General features: G+C 39.6%; 1 pseudogene; it reads right to left on the reverse strand.

Annotated features, from left to right (window-relative positions):
* Positions 1-7,491, reverse strand: part of LOC136398319 (small ribosomal subunit protein uS2-like) — a 29,848-nt pseudogene extending 22,357 nt beyond the window's left edge.
* Between the last annotated feature and the right edge of the window lie 17,969 nt (positions 7,492-25,460).

A 25,460-nucleotide genomic window follows, 5' to 3' on the forward strand; every position in this document is an offset into this window, starting at 1 on the left:
ATGATGGCATTCCTGGAGTGCCGGGGCCGCATGCTCTGCCCTCCAAAGCAAGAGTTTCTCTTATGGCTTCACACTATGCGTGATTCCTTATATTAACATAGGAGCTGACAGATTGGTTGAGAACCTGCAACTAATAGTTTTGAGGTCATAAGAGATGATTGTGCTAGTTCTAATTCCAAAGCCGATATTTTTTGCAGATTATGATGGATGACTCAACACGGTGGTCAGTGCCTCCTGTATATTTTAGGTGGAATGCTTTCTTTTGACACATACTTTACAGAGACATATGTGTATCCTATTTTAATTAATGGAAGAAATGATTCATTCACAAGTGAAAGATTTAATTAAAGAAAGGGTCGGTATGGGTCAGCCTTGAATTGTAAAATACCTCTGATGTTTATTATACTCTCCGCCATCTCTGCATGCTGTCTGGAGTGGTACATGGCCTTGGAAGGAAATAAGATGAAGTTTAATTAATTCATTCATTCAACTGATATTAATTGAGCTCCTACTGCGTCCTAGGCGCCAATACTAGGCTCTGGAGACACAATGGTGAACAGACAGACATAGGTTTTGCCCTTATAGCTGCTATGATGCTGGCAAGGATATAGGTATAAATGAGGAACAAACAAATAGCACACTATTACTACAGATTATAACCTATTTTATGAAAGAAAAGTCGTATGGGCTGTTCTCTCACAGTGTTTTGGAATTGTTTTCCAAGATCTAACTACCCATTTTATTACTGTCATGCTTTTTAATTTTGGAATATATATCTGAAACCAGTCTGATCCAAGTCTGGTAGATAAAGTATCTTATTTCTAGAAGCAGTAGTTATAAATATTGACTTACCCAAACTTTGTATGTCATGGTAGCTCCTTCCTCTCAATAAGGTAAACCCAGTGCTTTACAGTCAGACATACCTGGATTGAAATCCTGACTTTTCACCTTAATCACTTCTGGCCTCTGGTATCACTACTTTGCTTTTCTTTCTTTTGTTTTTTGTGACAGAGAGAGTCATAAAGAGGGACAGATAGAGATAGATAGGGAGGAAGGGAGAGAGATGAGAAGCATCAATTCTTCATGGCGGCGCCTTAGTTATTAATTGATTGCTTTCTCATATGTGCCTTGACCCGGGGGCTATAGCAGACTGAGTAACCCCTTGCTCGAGCCAGCAACCTTGGGCTCAAGCTGGCAACCTTGGGGTCTCGAACCTGGGTCCTCTGCATCACAGTCCAACACTATCCATTGCGCCTCCACCTGGTCAGGCAGTACTTTGCTTTTCTGACTTCAGTTTTTGTGTTTCTTTGGAATAGTACATAAGAGATTAATTCATTGTGAAAAAAATACATGAGTAGTAACTAATGCACAGCATTAATATTTATAATTTGTTCTTATTACATTATTCATAGTTCATAATATCATTCCCTCTCTTCTGCGACTTTCTTCATTGTACTTTTGTTCTGGATGTTTGTTATTTTCTTACCTCCTTATTTGATGACAAAGGTCATAACTTCTTAAGCACAGGACCCAACCTGGTATATAGTTTGTGCTCAATAAATACCTGTCAAATAAATGGATGAAATTCTTTCGATCTCTTTTTGGAACTGGGAAGAGATAGTAAACAAAGCAATCGAAGACTTCCCATAGCATTTGAAATAACTATCTTTATTTTTTATCATAGCAAATAGGAGCCTGCATGCCCTGGCCTCTGCCTGCCTTTCCAATTTCAACCACTACTACTTTACTCTCCCCCCTGCACTCAGGTTAAGCCATCAGCCTTGCCAGGGATGCCCTTCCTCTGGAACAGTGCGTGGCTCACTCCTCCGGGCTTCAGATCTCTGCTCAAATATTTTCTCTTCCAAGGGTTCCTCTCTGACCACCTCACCTAATAATTTTTTATCTCCTCACCTTGTTTATTTTTCTTTAAAGTATTATTACTTTTAGAAATTAAATGACACATTTCTGAGTTTATGAATTTATTGTTTATCTCCCCCGGTTATCACATGTGTCCTCCGGAGGGCAGAAGCTTGGTCTGTTTCTGTCCAGCCCTGAGTCACTGTGCCATGGAATGAATCACACAAATTAAGTATTTTTTTCCCACTTTCCTAAGAAAGTACATGTATAAAAGCTATCCAAATCATGTCTATAGTACCGTAGCCTCCAAAATATAAGAAACGTTCCCCCCCAATTTTTGTTTGCAGAACTGAACTTTTCACCACAGAGTGGCAGGCAGAGGAACAATAATTATCCAAGTCATGTGGATAAATGAAGACACAGTCAGCAGAAGGTCTCCTAGGGCCCAACATTTTAATGAAATTCTTATATGCTTTGCTTTATCACTGTGATTCTGGCCCTTTTGCTAACTCACTCCCTTTGCAAAAAGAGAAAAAAAACGTAGTTTGTTACTCCCATTCTCAAAGCCAGCAAACGTGGATTTTCTATAGTTTTCACATGATCTGGCTCAAAACATCAGGAAGCTTGGATGTTTCATTTGGCGTCTTTCACTGACTGCGAACTGAAGAATTGCAAACAAGAGAGATGTCTCCCCTGGCCCAGGAAGTCTTAGTGCTAGAGAGGAAAAGCTAGACGACCTACCCCATAAGATCGTCCAGGAAACAATGACTGTGATTCACTCTCACTGGAATGGAAGAAAGGAGAACACATGGGAGGTTTCCTTGCACTCCTGACAATGCGAGTGATGGGAGATTGGGTGTGCCGTTTGCGCGCTGTTGCATGGCGTGGAGCTTTGCTGTGGTCATTCGGAGCATTTTGTCCCGGAAGTCTCTCCCAAGAGCCAAACAATACTGGCTGTTCCTGGCAAGGCCAGGCCTGGCTTACTCAGACTCGTGTTTTAGGAGAGGTGCTTTGGGGTAACAGAACTGGCTCTGGTTCCACCATGACCACATCAGGCCTGGTTTCCGCTGCGCAAAAACAAAACTCTCAAAAATGTTACCATACCAAATTGTATGTGGCTTTTGTTTTATAAACAACTTTTTTTTAGCCTGTGGAAACTGTAGTAAAGAACAATGCCATACCCAGTTGTTTTCCAGAGAGCCAACTCAACTTGGGAGACTCTCAGCATGAGGTCCTGTTCTTCTCCTGCAGACATTGCTAAAACTTGACTCCATGTTGTCAAATTCGCTGCTAGGGGTTCTCTGCACCTCATCTTGGGACCAGAGCTTCTTTCTGCTTCTGAAAGATGTTTCAAAATCACTAATAGAGCAGCAATGGGAGACAGCCAGTCAAGGAAATGTTCTTAGAGCGGATCTCAATTCTGCTGGAAAAAGAGAGACTTCCTTATGAAGGGTACCATGCATTTTGGGCTCACATATCCCACAAGCAATGAGAAGACGTCATAAAAGCTTTGCTAGTCCCAGATGCCTGGAAAACTCTCCAAAGTTCATTGCTTCCAAATAGTTCTTTTGGTATGATTTCATTTAAGACAAGTAAGATGAAAGCTTGCAGCAAGATGCCACTGATTTTCAAACACAAAGTAGGCAAGGTTGGTAATATTAATGAAATTAATATGTTCCAGGAGAAAATCTACTAGATTCTTTTTATTTATACACAATGACAAATCACAAAATAGAGTTGAGGACCTTTCCCTTGTGACCAAGAAACTAAGGGCTATCTGCAATAACCCTATGGGGATGGGCCTCGCTTACAACTGACTCCAGTGGAGAATTGATGACTGAGGGAATCTGTTTAGTGCATTTTCATCCCTGATTGCATGAAGCAGTGGCTAAGACCAAAATGGCCATTTTCAAATCTGGCTCTGTCACCTACTAGGTGTGCCTCAAATTCCATATCTATAAAATTGGGGAAATAACAAAACTATTGTTGTGAAAACAAAATATAATTTATAAAAGTGCTTGGCATAGGGTCTAACATATAGTGAGTACTCAATAAATGTTACTCATAAAAATACTGTTATAACAGTATGGCATTATTACTAAATCTAATATTTATTCCTAATCATTCCTATCCATTTCTTTCTAATTTCTCTTCCATTTTTTACTGTCTTTTGAATTCCAAATGTCTGTTAGTCTGTCTGTTAAGACAAAAACCACTGTTTCTTGGGGAAAATTCTCCGAGAAATATTATAGATCATGCTACAGATTTCTTTAAGCATTTTGTTTGCCTGATTCAAATGGCAAGGTAACACTAAATCAACATTCTTTTCTATCTACTACTGAATTTAAAGCCCCCTTTTAATGTCTTCTTTACTATTCTCTCTTCAGCTCCTAACACAGGGGGCTGCTCAAAAAAAGCATTTATTGAGTAAATAAAAACTCTTTATTTATCAGGGAAGACAAACAGCAACAACAACATCTACCTCCTGAGTAACCTTTACTATTCTTCCATCTGACACCTTTTTTTTTTAATACAGGGACAGAGATAGAGTCAGAGAGAGGGACAGATAGGGACAGACAGAGAGGAACAGAGAGAGATGAGAAGCATCAATCATCAGTTTTCGTTCTGACACCTTAGTTGTTCATTGATTTCTTTCTCATATGTGCCTTGACCACAGGCCTTCAGCAGAGTGAATAACCCCTTGCTTGAGCCAGCGACCTTGGGTCCAAGCTGGTGAGCTTTTGCTCAAGCGAGATGAGCCCACGCTCAAGCTGGCGACCTTGGTGTCTCGAACCTGGGTCCTCCACATCCCACTCCGACGCTCTATCCACTGCGCCACCGCCTGGTCAGGCTGACACTTTTCTGATATAGAAAATTCCCTGGCAAGTGTGAAGGTTCTAAGGACGAGCCAGTCCTGCACAGGGGCACCTCTGCATTCTTGCCTCTTCTTCTTCCTGTTGGTCTGTTAAAGAGGTCACTCTTAGGAACAAAAACTATATGACTAGCTAGTACATCTCCCTAGATGTGTCGTTTGAATTACTGTCTCATTATTTTAATGCACCTTTCTTAAATTAGGGTCAGGATTCTTTCCCTAGCATCATCCTTTTCATCTATTTTAGGAAAAAGCTGTCACTGTCTCGTGTCCCCACTAATTGGATAAGTGATTCTTCCTGACCTTGAAGCAAGTAAGTAGAAACTACACTCAGTGCCCTTAATATTGACAGCCTTCTCCTCTTCTAATTGGAGTGTATCATCTAGAACTTTTTGAGCAGTGCTTTGAATTGCTACACCTTCCTATAACAGGGTGTTGGTGAGCTGGTGAAAAATGAAGAGTGGTGTTGGAGGGTCTATCTGTTCATTCAAGCCAAATAAAGGGAGCTTATATTGGGTCACATAGCAAAGCAGCATGTTAGCAGGCACAAGTATGGCCTGCACTCTGACTCCTGCTGGGAAATCTACAAGCGGTGGGAATGACTGGCCACTTTGATGGTGGAGTCCAAAGGCTGCTGAGTTGGGGAAAGTCCTGCACTTACTTTGATGGAATTAGGGATGAGTATTTCCCATGGAACAGAGATGGCAATGCTGAAGAGAGAGCTAAGCTGCAGACCTTTCAATTTCTGTCCATTTGAACCTCCTGGATGGGCGAACTCCAACAAGCGTGAACCCATGGAGAGTGCCCCCTGCCAAGCAGGGTCTGCAGAAGAGAGAACAGTCAAGTCCAAGGAAAATGTGCACTAAAGTTGCAGTTGGAGAGTCTGACTGGGTATCTCCAGGAGGGCCCTAGAAGGTACTCCACTGAAAAAAGGGACAGCTTTAAACACCCCTCAGGCCCAAGAGCATGGGGCCAGCCTAGTTACAACCAATTCAAATAAAGCTCTCATGATCTTTATCTCCTTCCCCCTCCCTTGCTCACTCACTGTGCGAGTCAGAAACTGGAGAGAAAGCTGAGAGATAGAGGCAGGGAGGGCCAGGAACAAGAAATGTGCAAGGCCTCACAGACTTCATCCTCCCATAGTCCCCTTAGCTCACTGTAACAGTCTCTTCTAGTACTCAAACACTCTAAATATTCTCCCAACACACAGCCTTTGTACGTGCTCCTCCCTCTTTCTGGAATATTCTTCCACTAGATTTTCACATTGTTAGCACATTTCACTTTCTATAGGAACGTGATCTGATTTACATTTTAAAAAAATCATTCTGCCCAACTTGCAGGAAACTGATAATAGGAGAGACATGGAGAAAACAGGAAGACCAGATGCAGGACTATTTCACTGGCCCCAGGAGGTCCCATATGGCACCGGTTCCATGGGAAGAGGAAGTGTTGTGATCAAGTTCAGAATCTATTTTGAAGCTGGTACCTACAGGACTTGGTACATGTGAGGAAAAGACAAGAGCCTTCTGTTTTTTTGACCTGAGCAATTCATCAAGTGAATGAATGAGGAAGAGAACCAGGTAGGAATGGTGTCATGAAAAGTCAGAGATGAAAGCATTAATACCAGCAGAGAAATATAGTAAGATTTGAAGATATTCACCAAATTTAGTAAATAATATATCACAGATAACCTTAGAAATGTCAATTCTAGGCAAATCATTCATTTAGCAAATATTCATTGTATCTCTTGTTATCTCCCTGCTTTTATTGGTGTTGTTTCTATTCTCAAGATATCGATTCTGCCCTCTACTATACACGTGATAACCCCTGTTTATTTGTCCATCAAGATTCAACCAAGGGGTACAATATCCAGGAAACCATCCCTCACCCCCCCCCCCATCTGAGTTATAGGTCCACACTCTGTGTTCACATAGTGCTCTGTGCTTATCTGCACTGTGTTAACATTCATCTGTCGACAGTAATTGTTTATATGACCAACTCCTTCACCACACTCAGAATTTCTTGAGGAAGGCATTTAGTCTTTAATCATGAACATCAGCTATATTTGTCTTCCCAGGACCATTCTTTCCATTACGGAACCGCTACTCCTTCATCTCATGTGGTTCTGCTAAGACTATTCATTGCAATGCCTTCCCTAGCAGTTTGCAGTAGGCTTTCCATGTGGCCCCGGCAAATACTAGTACCATACTCTCTTGATAACAGTGATTGATCTCAGTGCAGGCATGCTATTGGGCAGAGTCTTTCCATGATATTAATATACAAATCCTGGAAAGAGAAGGTTCCTATTTTCCTTTTGGATTGAATGGTATAATGACAGAGAGGCCTTGGACCACCAACAGTTGTCCTTCCCATCTCCAGAAGAGAGCATTTCCATGGAGTTAAGCTAACCCTAGAGAGGGAAGCACAGTTAGAATATGGGAATAAAACCCAAATGCCATCTTAGCCCCCTGGATCTAGTCTATGAGAAGGAAGCTCATTCTGCATTCCCCCAGGTATATAAGCCACTAAATTTCCTGTGTGTTTAAGACATTTGAGTTGTATTCTTATACTCACAACCAAGAATCCTGACTAATACATATTTGGAATGTGCGTCCCCTCTGAATCACAGTAACTGGCACATAAAACTCAATAAAAATATGCTGCATGGATAAACAAATAACTTAAAAAAAAAAAACTTAGGAATTACTTCTGGATGACTGAGTTATTTCTGCCTCTACAGCTGCGTAGGGTCTGCTGTTCATCAACCGTGCACCCACTTCTTGAGGCCACATCACCATGCCTGTGTGTGGTTTGTCCTTAAACAGTATCTGCCTAGTTAGCAAGTACCTAAACTGTGTATTAATCTATAAAAACTTGGAAGACTCCCGTTTGAATTCTTATTTTCTCAAAGAATTCAATGAACCTAAAATTAAGAAAGCTGTTATCAGAAAAGCCACCATGGCCTGGTCTGTGGTGAATGGAGCGTTGACCTGGAACGCTGAGGTTGCCGGTGCAAAACCCGGCGTTTGCCTGGTCACAATACATACGCAGCTACTACTACACAATACATAAGCAGCTACTACTACAAGTTGATACTTCTTACTCCCCCGTCCCCCAAAATCAATAAATAAAATCTTTTTTTAAAAAAGAAAAGCTATCATGCCTGGTCCAATGCACAGGACAAAAAGATTAGGAGCTCCTCATCTGACGCTGGACTTTGTGAAGGGGTCCTTGACAAAAGTGTGCTTGAGCCTTGTGACTGTGGGTAAATGAGTCTGAGGAGTGATTGTCCTTCTTCCAGGTATTGACTGTGTGAGTTCTCAAGCGTGTAGCTACTGAGGATTCTGTCTCAAATGGAAGGAAGTAGGGCTTCTAAATAATTAGTAAATTAATCTCTTTCTTGGTTTTGGGAGAGAAAAAAAAGCAGTGTTTTGGTTTTTTTTTAAACGAGCAAATTTTATTTGATTTGGAAACATGTTCTCCATATAAGGTAAATATCCGAGTCTATTCAAAGTCTTATTTCTCCATTTTTATATATTTTTAAAATTTATTTATTAATATTAGAGAGAGAGGAAGGGAGAAAGAGAAAGGGAGAGACAGAAACATTAATCTGTTCCTGTATGTGCTCTGACCGGGGATCAAACCTGCAACTTTTTCATATCGGGACAGTGCTAAGGTCTTCCTTTTCAACACAGCAAATCTAATTCTCTGCCAATGTATACATAAAAGTCATAGCATTTTACATACTAAAAACAATTCAAGGGTTCTTTGTATCAGAAACCATCCTGCTTGAAGTCACTAAACTCATATAAATACAGGGGGTCCTTAGGTTATAACACAGTTTCGTTCCTATGACAGTGATTAACCTGAGTTTTGATGTAAGTCAAAACACACCCAAGCCTAAGTCACTTATCTATCCTAACACAGTTGTAAAATCATAATCTGGAACATAAAAACACAACTAAGCCACAGAAAAGGGAAAAGGACATAAATGTACTGTACTCTGTACTGCCCTATTTTTCTGCCATGCACAACCAAACTAGTTTGCCCACATAGTCCGTAAGTACGATGCTGATGGCGTAAGCCATAACACTCACATTTCAGTTTTTTTAAGTTTTTATGGGAGTGAGCGTCATAAACTCAAAATGTCGTATATAGACTGTTGTAACCCAAGGATCCTCTGTATTTAGCAAGGTCAAAAAGGATGCTTCTGAAAATTTTCCTTTCAGTATTCCTTAAGGTCATTAATTTAAAATCACTGAAATTGTGATGTATATATATGACAAAAGATAAATACATAAAAACAAATAAAAGCAAAAAAAAATCCGCCTTGATGTGTTCTTGAGTGATTAGAAAGATCTGAAAGTATATGATGGTTTGCACTTGAAAAGTAAGTGTAACGAAAGAGCCAAAACCAGGCATAGCCCATCCCCCAGCAGAAAATGAAGAGGACTATCACAGAATGAAGTGGTATGAGCTCCCACATGTAGTGATTTTTCTACTTTGACAAAGTTCTTGCATTTACTAAGAAAAGCCAATATCATACTAAATGGTGAAAAACTGAAGACCTTTTCTCTAAAAGCAGGAATAAGACAAGACTTCCCACTGTCTCCGCTCTATTCAACATAGACTGGAAGTCTTAGCCAGAGCAGTTAGGCAAGAGGAAAAAATAAAAGGCATCCATATTAGGGAAGAAGAAATAAAGGTGTCATTTTCTGCAGATGACATGATCCTGTATATAGAAAACCCCAAAGGCTCCACTGAAAAATGATTAGAAACAATAAACCAAAACAGTGAAGTCACAGGATACAAAATCAATATACAAAAGTCTACAGCTTTCCTATAAGCCAGCAATGAAACTCCAGAAAACGAACTCAAAAGAAGCAATTCCTTTTACTAATTGCAACAACAACAAAAAATAAAATACCTATGAATAAACTTAACAAAAGATATGAAGGATCTATACAATGAAAATTACAAAGAATTATTAAAAGAAATTGAAAAAGACACAATAAAATGGAAAAATATTCCATGTTGAAGAATAGGAAGAATCAACATAGTTTAAATGGCCATATTACCCAAAGCAATATACAAATTTAAGGCAATCTCCATTAAAATCCCAATGTCATTTTTTAAAGAAATAGAACAAAATATCATCAGGTTTGTATGTTACCATAAAAAAACCAAATAGCCAAAGCAATCTGGAGAAGAAAGAATGAAGCCAGAGATATCATACTACCTGACTTCAAGTTATACTATAGAGCCATGATAATCAAAACAGCATAGTATTGGCAGAAAAACAGACATACAAACCAATGGAACAGAATTGAGAGCCCAGAAATAAAACCACACATATATGGACAAATAATCTTCAACAAAGGAGCCAAAAACACACAATGGAGAAAAGAAAGCCTCTTCAATAAATGATGCTGGGAAAATTGGAAAGCCACATGCAAAAGAAGAAAACTTGACTACAGTTTGTCCCCCTGCAGAAAAATTAATTCAAAATGGATCAAAGACCTAAATATAAGATCTGAAACAATAAATTATTAAACTTATGGACCTTGGCTGTAGAGAACATTTTATGAATTTGACCCCAAATGCAAGGGAAGTATAGGCTAAAATAAATGAATGGGACTATATTAAACTAAGAAGCTTCTGCACAGCAAAAACAAAACAAACAAACAAAAAAACTGGCAACAAAACAAAAAGGCAGCCAACCAAATGGGAGATGATATTTACAAACTACAGCACTAATAAGGGGTTAGTATCCAAAGTACATAAAGAACTCACAAACAACAAACTCAAAAACAAACAAGCAAACCATCCAATTTAAAAATGGGGAGAACACCTGAACAGACACTCCTCCCAAGAGGACATACAAATGGCTAACAGATATACAAAAAGACTGTCATCTTTGCTAGCTATTAGAGAAATACAAATCAAAACTACAATGAGATACCACCTCACACCTGTTAGATTAGCTATTATCAACAAGACAGGTAATAACAAGTGTTGAAGAGGCTGTGGAGAAAAAGGAATCCTCATTCGCTGCCAGTGGGAATGTAAACTGGTATAGCCATTATGGAAGAAAGTATGGTGGTTCCTGAAAAAATTAAGAATAGAACTACCTTATGACCCAGCAATCCCTCTACTGGATATCTACGCACAAAAAATCAAAAACATTGGTACACAAAGACACATGCAACCCCATATTGATCACAGCATTATTCACAGTGACCAAGACATGGAAACAACCAAAGTCAAATTGACAGAGTATTGGGTAAAGTTGATAGAGAATTAGATAAAGAAGGTATGTTAAATATATACAATGGAATAGTACACAGCCATACAAAATGATGACATATTGACATTTACAACAACATAAATGGACCTTGAGAACATTATACTAAGTGAAATAAGTAAATCAGAGAAAGCTAAAAATTATATGATTTCACACATAGGTGGGATATAAAACTGAGACTCATGGATATAGGTAAAAGTGAAGTGATTACCAGGGAGAGGGGGTTCAGAGGTGGAGGGTGAGTGGGGAGGGGAGTAGAGAAGGACATATATACAGTGACAGAAAAATGATCTGACTTTAGGTGATGGGCACACAACACAATCAACAGTTCAAATGCTGTAGAAATGTTTACCTGAAACCTATGTACTCTTATTGATCAATGTCACCCCATTAAACTTAATTTTCTAAATAAACTTTTTAAAAAAGAAAAGCCAAGGACTGTGGTGATTTGGAATAGGGTAGAGAGATTTAGATTGCTCTGAGTAAACATCGAGAAGAATTTGAGGAAACCTTTTTGTTCCTGAGAGGAAGAGAGTAGAGGGAAGAGAGAAGGGGATAGAGAAGAGAAATGATGAGCAAGCAGACGGGACTAGAAGAACTTTTCAGAACAAGTCTAAGTTTTCTTTTACTCTATCTATATTGCTGTGTCTCCCATTAGTCTTACCAAACTTTAGTTTGCCACATACACTGAGGCTTTGGGTAATTTAAAAATAAATAAATGTGTTTTATAGACACACATATGTTTATGTATAGATACACAGGTATATGTATACATATATGTATGCATTATTTATATGTGTATGTATGTGGAAAGAAAGTGTTTAAATTGGGGTGAGGGTGACAGCAAAGTGAAGAAGAGAAATGACCAGCCACAAAAAGGTAGACTGGCTATTCAGATTTGAGTGGAAATATAAGACAGAATTCAGAGATGGCTATAAAAAAAGTAAGGTGCCTGAAAACATCACAAATGCTGGGGAGGGCATTAAACTTCCCTTTGGCATGTGGAATGTGGTTCAGGTTAATTTTAGGAAGATATTAAGGGACAAGGATGTCCCAGATAACACTCAAATTATAGATGCATTTTCATGATGTCATTTCCCCCAAATCCCACAATCTAAGCACTCAACAAACCTCAGATGGGTTGTACTGATGATACAAAATGAGTTTAGTCTATAAATAACAGAAGTAATACAAACTGACAGAAGTAACTCAGGATGGCTGGAGATAAGACCCAGAAAACAGAAAAGCATAAAAAACATAGAACAGTAGCTTTTCATATCACAGTGGAAATAAGAAAGAAAGAGTCTATGGGGGCAGTTGTGAAGAGTAATAAAAGGTTTGGGCCAAGAAGTTCCAAACTGAAAAAGAAAAAAACCTATGTATTCTGTATAGGAATAAAAAGGGTTGATACCACATTATTATTTAATTTTGCATATAGACACATTATTCATAAATACAGCTAGAAACTGTAATTATAGAAAACATCTCACATGGTCTTTAATATTTAATTAGTCTCCCCACTGGAAATCAACCACGTAGAAAAGAAGTGCTTTCTCAATAGGTTGAAATTAATTACTTAACAACCCTGACATCGATATTTATGGAATACTTATGAAACAAGCATTCATGAAGTAGAAGCATGTTCATCTGTCTACTGGGAGGCTTATAGCATTTTTCAAAGTATCAAATTCACTTTGCGCTCTGCCTCTTTATGTTGTGAAAATTTGAAATTACTGTTGATTTGAAGGCTCTTCAAAGGCTCTTTTTTTTCAATCCCTAGTAGAGAAAAATAAAATGGAACACATTAATCGGGTATTTGTTAAGTATGTCATTTCTTAATCCAGTAAAAGGCAGATGATAACCGTATGTGGAAAAGCTTTATGAAGTGAGTAGAAGAAACTAGAGAGGTTAACAACATAAGTGTAAAAATTATTTAAAGTCAGCAGCCTTAAGAGGAAATAGAGGAGGAAGGTGATTATCTAATGTGATTTGAAGAACATTAGGAAAGATGCCTCATCAATAAAACAACTTTTATTGTTTCAATAAAACATAAAGATTTTAATACCTAAGATTAATGTAATACCTAAGATTCTAGTCCTGTTCCTGGCCATCATACGTTGTTCATTCATTCTTTCAGCATCGTACAGCGAATCCCCACTCTGCATTACCTTGGCCTGCGTGCTGCGATACAATGACGAATAAAGCCCAATCCCTGTCCTTGGTGACTCAGAGTCCAGTTGGGGAGATATACAAGTAAGAAATAATTACAGTCCCCTGTGCTGAGCACAGATATAAATACTAGTGAGAATAGAAATTCTAGGTAAGGAGTGATAACTTTGAATGTAAGTGTATGTTGAATATTAAAATAAATACAAAATTTTAAATATTTTTCTCTTTAATACCTAAAAATTCTGTTAGTAATTGATCATGTCATTAGAGCTTGTGTGCATAGTGCAAGATATGCTGCACCCGAAGCCAGTTCCAGTACTTGGCTCTGTCCCTTACCAGCCCTGAGATCTTCAGCAAGTCCCATGAGGGCTCAGAGCCTCAGCAGCCTCCTCTGTGAAATCAGTGCATTTGTCCTGATGATCTATAAGCCACTTGCTGAGCTTGACAGTCTAAGAAGCTTCATTTAAAATGCAAGTGTTATCCTCAAAGAAGAGTGATGCATGAAGCCAGTGGGACTTGATTGTGCATTAGTTAATTAAATTTGCTAACCAGTCACCTTGCAGAGCCCTGAGAAAAAGTGACACAGGTAGGACTCTTCTTTAAAAAGGACCCTAGATTTGGGGTGGGTCAGAAATAAATCTTGGCAAATGGAAGCAGTGAAATGCATTCAGCCTGTAGGAAATGTATCGAAGAAAACGGAGAATCACAGACAAAAATTTTAACACATTACAGGAAAGTGTTTTTTTCAACTTTATTTTCGTAATAAGGCATTAGAACATGCATATGTGATCAAAGACTACAGTTACAGTTAACTTCATGTTCCACCATAACACTTCTCATTGTCTCTTGGCCTATAAAAAGAAAGTCAAATCCCATTATGCCAAGCAGAGAGAGTTTATCTACTAAAATAGTTACAATTCCCTACTTATTTATGTCTGTAGAAACCTGGGAAATATGTGTGATAGTGGATTCAGATGGGCAAAGGGCAGGTAAACAAGAAGAAATTATCAACATATTTACTAGAATTCTTTAATTCAGTGATCTAATTCAAAACAATGCATCTGTTTACTCAGTTGATGAAGTTAAATCTGGTTTCAACAGAGACCTGTCCAAGGTGAGATTGAAATGTTAAAATATAGAGAACAGGGGGGAAAAACCCACAAAGACTAAGGGAGATAATAATGTTGAAATTTAATTATCATTTTATGACCTACTCATTCACCATCTAACTATGTTTCCAAAGAGAGTCCTAAGAATACTCCCTTGACTAAGACAAAGAAATATTTATACATTTGGCTAAAGCACTCGTATCCTTTAAAACACTCTAGTGCCTGCCCTATGTAGAGGATGCTGCTCTTGGTACAGGCTCTCTGTGTACAGTGGAGATAATGGGATACTGCAGTGGCAGAAGTCTAGTGGTAGCACTAACTGCTTACTATATAAGCAGCAAAAAACACTTTGAATGGTGTGACTGTCAAGAATGAGATTATTTAGTATACAATTTCTAGGACTGAAAAAAAATCAAGAAAAAAAAATCTGGAAAATTGGGGTACGGACCTGAGTTTCCTCAATGCAAAGTCAGATTTCCTTACCCAGCTCCTAGATATTGATCCACTTGAGTGTGAGACCATCACACAAAGAAGCCAGGTACCTGTGAGGAAGGACCCTGCAGTACTGTTCCAAGTATGAAATGTAAACTTGCCCTTTGTCTACTAGAAATCCAAGGTATTTGCCAGAGTAGCTGTGCACTGAGAAAGGGAACTACCCAGTGGGAGATGTTACTAGACACTTGTTCTTCACTAGCATTAATCCTTAGGGACATGACAGACAACTGGGGTCCACTGGCAAGAGTAAGAACTCAGGAGGGTCAGCGATACATCCACTTTTGGCCAGAATTCCTCTTGCAATGGGCCAGGAGAGTCCATGAACCCATTCTGGGGTTACTTTCCTATTTCAGGAAACCAAGTTGTAATACCATTTTGGCAAGTGGTAGAATCTCCTCATTCATTTCCTTATCATAAAGGAAAGGAACAAGTGAAACAAACCAAATAGTGAATAGAAACCAATTTCACATCCCTGAGGAAATTACATGTTAATCCCATCATCAAAGACTTGAAAGGGAAAGACAGTGGCAGCATAGTTTTGGATCTTGTTGAATCCTCACATAAAATATACCAAAAAAAAAAAAAATGATATAAAACCAAATATGGGCCCTGGCCGGTTGGCTCAGTGGTAAAGTGTCGGCCTGGCGTGCAGGAGTCCCGGGTTCGATTCCCAGCCAGGGCACACAGGAGAAGCACCCATCTGCTTCTCTACCCCTCCCTCTCCTTCCTCTCTGTCTCTCTCTTCCCCTCCCGCAGCCGAGGCTCCACTGGAGCAAAGTTTGCCCAGGTGCTGAGGATGGTTCTGTGGCCTCTGCCTCAGGCGCTAGAATGGCTCTGGTCGCAACAGAGCAATGCCCCAGATGGGCAGAGCATCGCCCCCTGGTGGGCGTACAGGGTGGATCCTGGTCGGGCACATGCGGGAGTCTATCTGACTGCCTCCCCGTTTCTGGCTTCGGAAAAATAAAAATAAATATAAATAAATAAATAAACCCCAAATATGACCAATATTCATAACAAAACGAGGTGATAAGTATCCCACAAGCTCCATAATACAAATAGATGGGGGAAGAAAACATCAGTAGTAACAAGAGCTGTGTTATCAGCAGCTGTGTGGGAAAAACTGGAGAAAAGCAACTGTGCAACTGATGGACTGACTAGAAAGTGAGCACAGCAGCAGAAACCCCAGTAGCAGATGAGTGTAACGGGTCAGGAGTATGGACTAAGGAGGATGGAGTGGTCTTATTCTTCTGAACTCTTGAAACAGCTGACAGGGCTTCTTTCAAAGACAGAACCCCATAGAAGAAACTACTATAAGTAGAATTAAACTTGAGCATGATAGGGGAAACAGAGAGAAATGTTTTTAAAAAAAAGGTCTAACTCAAACAGTGGGAGGCGAATAGAGTCCGAAAACAAATCATCATACTTTTTTATACTACACAAAATGACAGAAGAGAGAGCACTGGCAATATTAGAAAGTCTATCTAAAACAAGTCTTCTTTAAAGGTTTAATAAAACTAAATTTACATTAAAAATGAGTAACAAAAAAATCAAGATCAAACCCATAAAAGTTTACTATTTAAAAAAATAAAAGAAACAGAGGAGAATAATATTCCTACAGACAATAAAATTACACTTGAAAGACGTGCTCAAAGACAAAGCAAGACTGTAACATATTATTTCAAAATGAGCTAAAATATATTAAGAAAACAATACGATATAAGGGAAAACAGCATAATTCAGAATTAGAGAAACTCAAAAGTAATGTAACAGAACTTAAAAAAGAATTACCAATAAAAGGAAAAAATAATTTAAAATAAAAAGAAGATTGCTGCAGGAGGAAAAGAAGAGCAAACAAATATAACATGTAATGCCTGTAAAATGGAGAGTAAAAAATAACCCAGTAAAACCCATTCTAATTCAAAAAGGAATGAAAAAAAATAAAATAGAAGTCAAGAGAAAATAACAAATACTGAAGATAGGCAAAGAAAATTCAACATATGGATAATAGGAATCCCTAAAGAAACCCAAGGAGAGAGAAAAAAAACAAGTATTATCACCTTTCCTGAAATAAAAAATAAAAGTAATTAAAATGACATATTGTGTGCCTGAGAAAATATATCTAAAGTGACCCTGCCATTTATGAAGTTATTGTCTCTGTTTTATTATAAATCCTCTCTGTTCTAATTATTGGTATGGTTTCTGTCTCCTAGCTAAACACTGATACAGAAATTGGTACAAGAAGTGGTTCCAGGAAACAGACCCTCAAAGACCTCGAAAACTGGATTTGAGGATTGATTCAGTCTTATCTCTGGTCTGGAACAAAGTGCTGAATGCTTTGCCGAAGGAAATGGAAAGCTAGGTGACCTATGGCATGCAGTGGTATGCACAATTAATGAAATTATCACCTGTGATTGATTGTGATGAAGTCTCTATAGAAGCACAAAGACATATTCTAGAAAAATTACTGAGCTTTAAAGAAAAAATATCTTTCAAGCATCTAGGCAAAAAGCACACATAACTTATATGGAAAATATTGTATTATCATCAGATTTTTCAACAGTAATATTTTATGCCAGAAAAAAATGGAGTAACATATATATGATACTCAGAGAAAGAAAATGTGACCTAAAGATTTTAAATATACAGCAAAACTGACCTACAAATATAAAAGCAAACAAACTGTTATTTACATGAAAGAACTCAAGAAATATTTTCCCTATGAGCCCTTGCTAAGAAATCTGACTAATATGGTAGCCACTAGCCACATGTGGCTATTTAAAATTTAATTTTAATGAATTATATTAAGGCCTGACCAGGCGGTGGCGCAGTAGATAAAGCGTCGAACTGGGATGCAGAGGACCCAGGTTCGAGACCCAGAGGTAGCCAGGTTGAGCGCAGGCTCATCTGGTTTGAGCAAAAGCTCACCAGCTTGGACCCAAGGTCGCTGGTTCGAGCAAGGGGTTATTTGGTCTGCTGAAGGCCCACGGTCAAGGCACATATGAGAAAGCAATCATTGAACAACTAAGGTCTCGCAACGAAAAACTGATGATTGATGCTTCTCATCTCTCTTCATTCCTGTCTGTCTGTCCCTATCTATTCCTCTCTCTGACTCTCTCTCTGTCCCTGTAAAAAAAAAAAAAAAAATTATATTAAATAAAATTAAATATTCAGTTCTTCAATCAAACTAATTACGTTTCAAGTGCTCAAAAAGTATATGCAGTTAGTGGCTATCATACTAGAAAATGAATTTATAAAACATTTCCATTATCACAGAAAATTCTATCAGGTAACACTATCTTGGCCAGTGAACTTCAGACAGCAAAAATGACTAGAGCAACAATGACATTGAAACTGATAGTGGGATTTAAATATATACTTACATGAATAGCTAAGACTAACTGAGGGTTAAGAAGAAGAGCTTATAGTATATGATAGCTGTATGATTTGAAAATCTAGATAAGTAAAACCATTAAAAAGGGGTGAGATGGAAATAATATATGCAAAATAGAAGCATTTTTAAATTATATTTCAGTAATCATAATTGACGATGGTAGTATATATTAGTATTGCAATTCTAATACTATTATGCATGTAATGTGGGACAAAACAAATGAATAATTATGGGATATTCTACGTCTGTCATGTCTTTGAGAACCAAGATTTTCAGTGTAGAAGAAAGGAGATACAGACATAACACAGAAGAAATGAAGTAAAAAATCCTGTAGCCTGAACTTGACTGGAAAAATACCAGTGTGAACTAGAACCCATTAACTCAGAAATATGAGCATCCCTGGTGCTCAGAGTGTGGTTTAGAAAAGCTATTTTCATTAAAGAAGTTAGGAATATTTGGAGAAATGACCGGTTCCAGATCTGGGGCTTAATATGTACAAGATGTGCCTAGAACATCTCGACACACCAGATAGCAAAGAAGCTATTAAAGACCACTGACGTCATGTCAAAAGAGTCAGGAGCAAGCTTGAAGAGGCTCCTATTAGCCAAGGATGGACAGTTTCAGCTTCAATAAAAATTGCAATAGATTGAAACTCATCAAATAAGTTTAAACTCATGAGTTTATTATAATAGTAAAAGGTAAAAAAAAATGAATTAGTCATCTTCTGAGGATGAAAAGGAACTCGATTCACTTCCTTGATAACTAGACAAAGAAAAGGAAAGAATCAAACATTTATCTTGCCAAGTCTATATCAGCAGGCCAACCAAATACTAGACAAGAGGAATTACCCTTGTAAAAGTGTTCCAGCCAATATGGAAAAAAAAAAATGATAGACTACCACAACTTGAAACCTCTAATAAATAAATGGGTATAGGCCTTGATCATCACCAGTGGTTGAAATAGTAAAAAGAGTGAAAATCAGACAGACATTATGTATCTTCTAATGAAAGAACATAACATCACCACCCAAAGTATTACCAAAGGGATTGAACCTGAATCCAATCAAGTTTCTGGATGCAGCTGCCAATCGACAGGAAATACAAAGGGAAAGTAGCACATTGAATTGCTCCTCAAGAATCCAATAAATATTTATATACATACTTTGGGAAACTCTACAGTTAAAATGAGTTAGGTAAATCAGGGGTAGTCAACCTTTTTATACCTACCGTCCACTTTTGTATCTCTGTTAGTGTAAAATTTTCTAACCACCCACCGGTTCCACAGTAATGGTGATTTATAAAGTAGGGAAGTAACTTTACTTTATAAAATTTATAAAGCAGAGTTACAGCAAGTTAAAGCATATAATAATAATTACTTCCCAAGTACTTTATGTCGGATTTTCACTAAGTTTGGCAGAATAAATCTTTATAAAACAACTTACTATAGTTAAATCTATCTTTTTATTTATACTTTGGTTGCTCCGCTACCGCCCACCATGAAAGCTGGAATGCCCACTAGTGGGCGGTAGGGACCAGGTTGACTACCACTGAGGTAAATGATAAGGATAAAAGGGGAAGGAATCTTAGATTAAAATCAACTTTAAAATATAATAGGCATGATTAAACTGTAACATTTAAGGATGCACGCTCAGGTAATAAAAGCATTAAAAAAGACAAGGAAGTGAGTTCAGGATAGCAGTCACTTTTGAAGGGAGGAAGAGGGCTGTGAGGGATGAGGCACTTGTAGAGGCTCCTGGGGTGACTGGCAAAGTTCTATTTCTTGACTCATTTTTTTTTAATGTGAGAAGTGGGGAAGAAGAGACAGACTCCCACTAGCACCCTGACTGGGACCCACCCAGCAAGCCCTCTATGGGGCAATGCTTTGCCCTTCTGGGACTGCTGCTCCGTTGCTTGGCAACTGAGCTATTTTAGCGCCTAGGGCAGCGGTTCTCAACCTGTGGGTCGCGACCCCCGGCGGGGGTCGAACGACCAAAACACAGGGGTCGCCTAAAGCTATTGGAAAATACAATTTATTATACAATACATTTTTAAATAAAATATGTATTTCCGATGGCTTTAGGCGACCCCTGTGTTTTGGTCGTTCGACCCCCGCCGGGGTCGTGACCCACAGGTTGAGAACCGCTGGCCTAGGGAGAGGCCAAGGAGCCATCCTCAGCAACTGGAGCCAACTTGCTGGAGCCATTTGAGTCATGACTGCAGGAGGGGAAGAGAGAGAGAGAAAAAGAAGGAGGAGGGGGAGGGTGGAGAAACAGATGGTCGCTTCTCCTGTGTGCCCTGACTGGGAATCAAAACCAGGACTTCCAGACATTGAGCTGATGCTCTATCGCTGAGCCAACCGGCCAGGGCCTCGTGTGTTTCTTAAAAATAATTCACCTTGAAGTCATTCACCAAGCTATTTAAAAATGAAAGAAAGATGCTGGGGTGGTGATTTTTATCATAGCCCCATTTAATTCACCACTTTGGTGACTGCAGAGATGTATAGGTTTTGGAAAATGACAATGGATTCTCATAAATTCAGTCATGTGGCTGTACTTCAATTGCAATTGCTTTTTTCAGATATAGTCTCTTTGCTGGAGCAAATCAACACAGACCCCGGCATTTGGTATGGAGTTATTGATCTGATAAGCGCTTTGTTCTGTATCCCAATAAGCAGAGAATACCAGAAGAGTTTGCTTTCATCTGGCAAGTAAGCAGTTCACCTGTACCGTTTTACCCCAGGGCCATAGCAGCTCTGGCTCTTTGTCAAAAAATAGTCAACAGGATATTGATCGCCTCACCATCCCCCAAGACTTCATGGTAGTTCAATGCATTGATGATATCATACTCTTAAGATATGGTAAATAAAAAGCTGCTGTGATCCTGGACTCCTTGATAAAACTTGTCTGCATGAAAAGGTGTGAGATAAACCTCATAAAAATCCAGGCCTCTGCCACCTCAGCACAGAGATGCTTTGAAGACCTCCAAGGGTTTTGAAGACAATTGTTGGGCAACCAGTGTGTTTCAAGTGTGAAACAAGTGTGTTTAGGTTTGTTCACTTGTATTTTGCATTGGTGCAGGGTAGCACCTTGTGAGTGTGGTCTGTGAAAGACTTCGGGTGCTTGTCCTCAGGGCGGCAAATTGCAGATTGCCTTTCTGCTTGGGAGGAACCATTGTCTGCTGGTTTTATCCCCCCAGCCTGTTTTTGCTATGGAGTCCACAGGGAGAGGGGGAGAGAGAGAGAGAGAGAGAGTGCTGAGGGGATTGGGAGCCCTGAGATGTCGGCCAGGCCTGTTTGGCTGGGGAGTGCTGAGGCTGGTGGCGGCCTGTGAGTCATGGTTGTGAATCCGGAGAGGTGAGTCGGGGCTTGGGATCCCTGAGATAAAGAGGGAAGTGGTCCTCCTTGCCTATTTGCTCATTCGTCGTTCCGAGACCTTAATAAACGGAATGGCCCACCATTTTCTGGATCCACATTTCCTTGACCGTCTGCCCAAATCCATTGAAAACCTATATGGCCATGGCAGTGGCCACTGGCCTTACGACAGTTCACACCCCATTTGGGTAAGCTGCTGGACACATTTACCAAATGATCCCTAGGGATCATCAATTTTAATTAGGTCCCAGACCAAACAACAATTGTCTAGCTGGTCCAGGATGCGTATCAAGCAGCTTAGACATAGGAGCTAGCAGAATCATGGTATTCAAAGTGTACCGCCGATGGGTACTAGACAGCTCCAATAGCAGAAACAAAGTATAAGCCCACAGGGTTTGGAGCAAAGCCTTGCACTCCTCTACAAAGATGTAGTCTCTTTTTGCAAAACATCTCCTGGTTGGTAGAAACTGAGTGTTTGGCCATGGAATACCATGTGACCTAAACTGCCCATTATCAACTGTATATTATCTAATCCATCAAGTCATAAAATTTGGCATGCACAGTAACACTCCAAAATTAAGTGGAAGTTTATACATGAGGTTGTACTTGAGCAGGTGGTAAAGGCAGTGTGGTAAGCTGCACGGGCAGGTCACTCACACTCCCAGTACTCTTATGCAAGAGGTATTGCTATCTTTTCTTTAACAAATTCCAATAGCTTTGCAGGGAATTGCTTATGAAAATCGACTGAAGGACGCAGAAAAACCTGCAGGAATACACACCAGCTAAGAGTGGACTATGTGAGCAGTATGCCCTACTTAAGAGTGACTCTGAAGGACAGTCAGAAAAGGAGAAAAGGTCGTTCTTTCAGTAGGCAGAAACTTAAGCAGTACATATGATTATCCCTTTGCCTGGAAGGCAACAGGAGAGGTACATATCTATATTAATTTGTGAGTAGTGCTGAATGGCTTAGCTAGATGGTCATAGACTTAGGAAGAATGAGATTGGAGGGTTGGTAATAAGGATAAAGGGGAGAGGGTTGTAAGGATGGACTTCACAGAATGGCTCAAGTGTGAGAACTATCTCTGTCCTTTGTAAATGCTCATCAGAGGGCTCCCACTACAGAGGGGTCTCTCAGTTTACAGAGGAAAAGTTGATCTGATTTGTGAAGGTAAGTCAGCCTCTTTCCTGGTTATGGCAGAGCTTGATCAGTGTGTCTACGAATAAAGCTAGTGGCCACTGTGGCAGAGACAGCTGTTATTTATGGGCTCAATGTCACAGCAAGATTTTTTTTCTCACTGTGTTGGATCTGGATGCCACTGCTGTTGAGTGCTCACTCTTTCAATAGCCAAGACCCAAGCTTAGCTCCCTATATGATACAATATCCTGGGGAGATCAGATTGACATCTGGTGGCAGATTAATTGGTCCATATCCATAATGGAGGGGACAAAACTGTGTCCCCACTGGAACAGAAAGGTGTTCTAGGTATCGTTTTACTTCTCTGACTTCAGGGAAATATTATCATACTCCACCTTAAAAAAGAATAATTAGATAGAGATGTATAGGGGAAGGATTAGAGATAGGAAGATCAAGTACAAAGTACCATTAAAAACACTGACAGCTACTTGTAGCTAGGTTCTATCTGTCATGTGCTTCCACACACCTGTAACCCCCATGCTCCATTAATAATGGAAACTCATGAGAACAGGGCCCATGAACTGAGAATGGTTTTCACCTTTTTAAAGGGTGGAGGAAAATGAAAAGAAGAATCATGTTTCATGACACCTGAAAAATACAATAAATTCAAACCTCAGTGTCCATAAATAAAGCTTTATTGGAACACAGCCACGCCCCTTTGTTTGCATGTTATCTGGGCTGCTTTTGTGCTACGAAGCAGAGTGGAGTAGTTGTGTCAGAGAATGTAGGGCTTGCAAAGCTGAGAATATCTACTATCTGGTCCTTTACAGGAAAAGTTTGCCAGCCCCTGCACCCAGATCTTCCAAAGTATAAAACACAACAACTTTTAAGACAATGGCAAACACAGTGTTTGCTGCCTCCTCTCTTTGCAGATCACCACTCTTTCATTTCAATTTCTTCTAAAGAAAACAAACTATTTTTTTTAATACCATGGCTTTGGGGTAAGATTTATTCAAAGACTTATCAGTGCCTTTACGTACCTCTTTGCCGTGTTTGAAACAAAGAGATACTGTTTTCTCTCCATATCCACGGTTTCACTTTTCATGCTTTCAGTTACCCTCACTCAACTGCAGTCAGAATATATTAAATGAAAGATTCCAGAAATAAACAAGTCATACGTTTTAAATTAAATTGCACACCATTCTGAATAGCATGACGAAATCTTATGCCATTCTGCGTCTTCCCACCTGGAGTGTGACTCATCCCTTTGTCCAGCATATCAACTATCTGCCCGTTGAATACTGAGTAATCATCTTTGTTATTAGGTTGACTATTTTGGGATTGCAAGTGCTTATGTTCAAACAATCCTTATTTTACTTAATAATGGCCTTAAAGTGCAAGAGTAGTGATGCTGGCAATTCATAATGTGCCAAAGAGAAGCAGTAAAGTGCTTTCTTTAAATGAAAGGAAGAGTTCAATACAATAAAATATTTTGAGAGAGAGACAACATTTACATCACTTTTATTACAGTATATTGTTATTGTTTTTTTTTTATTTTTTATTTTATTTATTTATTTTTTTTGTATTTTTTCTGAAGCTGGAAACGGGGAGAGACAGTCAGACAGACTCCTGCATGCACCCGACCGGGATCCACCCCGCACGCCCACCAGGGGCGACGCTCTGCCCACCAGGGGGCGATGCTCTGCCCCTCCGGGGCATCGCTCTACCCGACCAGAGCCACTCTAGTGCCTGGGGCAGAGGCCAAGGAGCCATCCCAAGCGCCCAGGCCATCCTTGCTCCAATGGAGTCTTGGCTGCGGGAGGGGAAGAGAGAGACAGAGAGGAAGGAGGGGGGGTGGAGAAGCAAATGGGTGCTTCTCCTATGTGCCCTGGCCGGGAATTGAACCCGGGTCCCCCGCACGCCAGGCTGACGCTCTACCGCTGAGCCAACTGGCCAGGGCATTGTTTTTTATTTTTGAGAGAGAGAGAGAAACATTGATCTGCTGCTCTATCCATTCATGTACTCATTGGCCAACCCCGCAGGCACCTTGACTGGGGATCAAACCCAAAACCCTGGCAGATCTGGTCGACACTCCAACCAATTGATGCTCCAACAATATGCTTGACCCAGCCAGTATATTATTATAATTGTCTTATTTTATTACTAGTTATTATTGTCAATCTCTTACTGTGCCTAACTTATAAATGACACTTTATTATATAAATACGTATATATGCATGGAGTAAATCATAATACATATAGGGTTCAGTACTGTCACGGTTTCAGTCACGCAAGCGGGGGCCTTGGAACATATCCACCTTAGATAAGGGGGCGACTACTGTAGCCAAGATAGATGAGTACACAGAGAGAAGGAAAGAGAACACCAAAGAAAAAGTTAGGACACCACACTTTGGCCCACTGACTCCATAGGGGAATTTTCTTTCTATCACCATCATTTCAAAACTGTACTAACATGGCTGTTTCCAAAGCTTAGCACTATTTTTATGGCAGTAAAATATTTATTGTGATTACTGAGAGAATTGTTGGGTTTTGTTTTTTGGTTTTTTTTACAGCCGAAAACAGGGAGAGACAGTCAGACAGACTCCCGCATGCACCCGACCGGGATCCACCCGGCACGCCCACCAGGGGTGACGCTCTGCCCACCAGGGGGCAATGCTCTGCCCACCAGGGGGCGATGCTCTGCCCCTCTGGGGCGTCGCTCTGCCAAGACCAGAGCCACTCTAGCGCCTGGGGCAGAG

The sequence above is a fragment of the Saccopteryx leptura genome, chromosome 3, assembly GCF_036850995.1.
Source record: "Saccopteryx leptura isolate mSacLep1 chromosome 3, mSacLep1_pri_phased_curated, whole genome shotgun sequence".
Classification (NCBI taxonomy): domain Eukaryota; kingdom Metazoa; phylum Chordata; class Mammalia; order Chiroptera; family Emballonuridae; genus Saccopteryx; species Saccopteryx leptura.